Source organism: Cicer arietinum, chromosome 2, assembly GCF_000331145.2.
Source record: "Cicer arietinum cultivar CDC Frontier isolate Library 1 chromosome 2, Cicar.CDCFrontier_v2.0, whole genome shotgun sequence".
NCBI lineage: Eukaryota > Viridiplantae > Streptophyta > Magnoliopsida > Fabales > Fabaceae > Cicer > Cicer arietinum.
This window is the reverse complement of record NC_021161.2, coordinates 22,888,041-22,892,278: the sequence shown is the minus strand read 5'-3', so window position 1 is coordinate 22,892,278 and position 4,238 is coordinate 22,888,041. Positions and strand designations below refer to the sequence as shown.

The following is a 4,238-nucleotide window of genomic DNA, read 5'->3' as shown; positions in this document are numbered from 1 at the left end:
AATATGTATTCTCTGTTTTATATATATTATCAATGATAAATATTTATTCTATTTTCTTTTAATATTTATCATTCAAGAATCTATAATCCAATATAAATTGTTGCAATTATCAATGATAACCAAAGAAAGAAACAATAAAATCAGTGAAATAATACGTAAGAAGGAAGCGATTAAGATTTGAAATGGAAAAATATTGTAAAATTTGAATGTAAATCTAAATGTTAAGGAGTGAAAAAGGAATATACATTGGTAAATAGATGGAGAAATAAACAATACATTGTACATAGTTACTAAACAAATGATACATTTATAATAGTTACTATGTTTAAATAAAGAATACATTAGATAATAGAGTAAATAAAGTATATATTGATTAATAGTTAGTATGTTGGATAGAAAAGCATTTCAAATTAAAATATCTCTAATTTTAATTGGATGTCAATCGATGAAATAAGATTAATTATGTAATATCAAATGTATCTTACTTTTTTTTATGCACAAACGCTTCTTTGAGATAGATAGAGAGATGAAAAGTTTGAAAATAAAAGTGAAAATTTAAATTTTATTTTAAGTTTTAAGCTTTTGAAATTTCAAAGATTAAAAGTGAAATAATTTTCTCTGAAACCAATGACTTCCTATTACAATAGGGCTGGACAAGAACCGTTGGCCCGACCGAAACTGGCCGGTCCAAGGCCCAAAACACGCATGCGGGCGAATAAAGTCGGGTAGAACATGTATGCGGGTGGAGAAAGGCAAATTGGGCTTGTTATACACAGGGGGTTTGGGTTGTAAAAGTTGGACCGTTATAAACCGAACCTGACCGTAGATGTATGTGATGGGTGTTTGGGCCACTAGAAAGCAACAAACGCAGTATTATAGTCCCAATCCTACTGCGATCCAAAGTATAAATACTAACTAATAATCAAACCCTAGATTTTTCATTCCGCCTCCACACAAAACACAACTCACACTTGTTCTCTCTCTCTCTCTCTATCTCTCTCTCTTACTCTCTCTCTTTGCCGTTTCCACTTTTAGAGAAAAAACTTTAAACCCTAACTCTTTTGTTTTGCTCAAGTCTCTCTTTGTGACTCTCGTTCTGTTTATGTTCATTGTGGTTCCATTGTAAGTCTAATATCATTCATTCTTTTAGATTTTTGTAGCATTTTTTTTTGTCTTTCAAATTTAGGGTTTTCATTTTCGTTCAACATATTTGGGTAACATGTATTTATTTTCATTATTTAGGTTAATAATCGAACAAACTTGATGTATTGAAGGGTTGAAGTATCACCATACATTTATTATTAAAGGTTATATCTTTTAATGTTTTTATTTTTTTTGTTTATGATGTATTCCGACAAGGCTTTTTTAGGTTTTGATTTTAGAGTTGAGACTTAGGATTGTTGTCATTTTGGTATTTTGTTTAAGACTTAGGATTTCTGGATTTTGTTATTATGTATTTTCTTCAAAGAACACTTACAGGTTTTCTCTATATTTCTAGTTTAAGACTTGGATACTGATTATTGTTTGTTTAAGGTGTTCTGGTATTATTATTTTTTTTTTCTAAAAAAATGTATAATGTTCCTCACAACTTTTTTCCATCTATGGTTAAAATTTTATTTTAATTACATTGCATCTAATCTTAATAATTTGGTTTCTAATTTAAAATGTGTTCCATGTGCAGGTTTATGGCTGAAATTAATTTTATTTGTGAATTAAAATGATATGCAGTACCATTGAAGGCTTAAATGTTGTTATGTTGATTTATGGTCTCATAGTTCATCATCAATCAATGAAAAAATAGGACAATATCTAAATTTTGAAGGAAAAATAATCAATTTAAAAGTGAGACAAAATTAGATTAATATATTGATAAATCAAAGTAATACTATTTTGATTAGTTTTGCATTGTAAAAGGGTTAATTACTCAAAGAAAAACTGGGTCAAAAATAGTTTAATATTGAATGAATAAATTAACAAAATTGTTGTACGTAAATTAACCTCTTAAATAAATATAAAAATGCTTGGCAAAATTAATTAGGGCAAAATTTTTTGAATAGCCCAAAAAAAAAATTTATGCACTTGATTAGACAAAAATAAATTTAGACTCAACAAATGTGACATAGCCCTAGAAGTGTCTGACCCAATTCTATCCATCCTTAATACCCGCACACCCATGACTCGACACCTGTCCAAACCATAAATTTAAATGGGCGAAATTAGACCTTTTTTCACCACCTGCATATTGGACATAATTTAGAATTTGGGTCCAACTCGTAGTCCACCCCTATCTTAGAGTACCTCTCATTGTCTTTTCCTCCAATTGTGAAACTACATGTAACTTCGGGACATATTACAATTAACTTTACCTATTTCTCTAATTGTGAAGTCTCCAATAATACTTTAAGTTGAACATTTTATCAAACACCTATAATGCATAAAAAGATAAAATTTCCATGCATAAAATAATAATGTATTTGCAATTATCAAAGCCTTGTTAGAATTGCTGCAAGAAGTAGTTAAAAACTTGAACATGGTGTTACTAAACTTTTAACCAATCAGTTATCTCTTCCAATCTTTTCGAATAGCCCAATAACTCGTTCAACACTATTTTATGAAGAAGAAAATATCAACTTTAATCCTTCAAATGCAACAAAATATCACATTTGTTATGAAATAAGAAAATGAACTGCCATAGTATATTCTACAAAAAAAAAAGGAAAGACCATAACTAAAACTAAGAACAAAAAAGTAATAGGAAAAAGAAGAAACAGTTTGGTTAGTTTTCAATTGTTGCATGTTGAGAAGAAAGGGAAATGGAGATGAGAAAGACAAAAACAAAATGGAGATAAGAAAAGAAAAGAAAAAGATGAAAACAAATTACAACTTGACTTATTTCTCTCTTCTTGTGTGCTGCCTGTTTGTAAACCCTTTGTATCTTGGGCATGAAACACTTGTGCATTTTAGTTTTTAAAAATTATTTTATAAATTTGATTTAAAAAATACTAGAAAGAAAAAAAAAAACTAATCAAAAAAATTATAAGAGAGAGAATGAAGAACACAACAATAGTCAATAAAAGGAAATGAGACAAAACTAAGTCAAATTAGTCCTTATGTGAACCACAATTAAAAAAATTGAGTTTTTTTTGTTGATATGTCATAAACTTGATTATCCTACATGTAATTTATATAAAAAAAACAATTAGGTCATGACAATAATTAAAAATAGAGAATTAAGTCGAGACTCTAAGGTTGTTCATTTAATTCAAGTCACTTTTTATAGAAATTACATGTGGGATAATCAAGTTGATAAGTAATCAAACAAGTCAGAAAAAAAATCTAAGTTCATTTTTTCTATCCATTTAAAGATATAATCAAATGAATTGGATGAAATTTAAAAAAAATAAAAGAATACTTAATGCTCATTTCACACAATATAAGAAGAGACAAAATCTACAACAAAGACGAATATCTGATGCTATAGTTTACTCTACTATTATTTGGCTGAAGTCCAACGATGGAAGGTATAAATATAATGTAGATGTTCATTTATCTCATCTCTCCAATTGTATTGACATTGATATCTGTATTAAATATGATGGAGAACATTTTGTCTTAACCAAAACAAAATGGTTCACACTCATCTGCTTAGTAATTGAAGGAGAAACACTTGAGTTATTAAATACTTTAAAGCAGATCTATGATCTTCCACTTACATCAATGTATTTTGAATTAGATTCAAACGACGCTATTGATAATTTTAATTCCATTAAGCCAAACAAGACCAATAGGTACTATTATTTTTTACTGTCGAGTTTAAAAAAATTATATAAAATTAAAAAGATTACATGAAATAAAGATAAATCGAGCAATATAAAAAGATATTTTGATTATTATAAAAAAACTGCATTGAAAATACTCCTAAAATTTTGACCCGAAAAATATATAGTACCAATATTTGTTTACATAAATATTGTGGTGATAAAATATTTTGTAAAAATTTGAAACAACATATTCAATATTTTCAACGCACTCTGATCAAAAGCCTGGTCGCACTACAGGATACTTTTTTTTACAGAAAAGTGTATTGTCATTTTTTGGAATTTCTTTTAATGATTAAAAACAAATTATTAAATAAAAATAAATACTAAAAGCTATAAGTTATAATAGAAAATATCAAAATATAAATAAATTTGATATTACTATAATATTCAATTTTTTTCAGTGTTAACTTTCTTTTA

General features: G+C 27.3%; 1 long non-coding RNA gene across 2 annotated transcripts; it reads left to right on the top strand.

Moving 5' to 3' along the window:
• Positions 1 to 955: 955 nt before the first annotated feature.
• LOC113784068 (uncharacterized) lies at positions 956 to 2,934 on the top strand. 2 transcript variants are annotated; one of them, XR_003470104.2, is made up of 3 exons: positions 956 to 1,122; positions 1,243 to 1,307; positions 1,682 to 2,934. It is a non-coding gene; the product is annotated as an uncharacterized lncRNA (long non-coding RNA). The 2 variants fall into 2 exon arrangements; XR_012162095.1 differs by lacking the exon at positions 1,682 to 2,934 and having other exon boundaries at positions 1,243 to 1,517.
• The last annotated feature ends 1,304 nt before the right edge of the window (positions 2,935 to 4,238 follow it).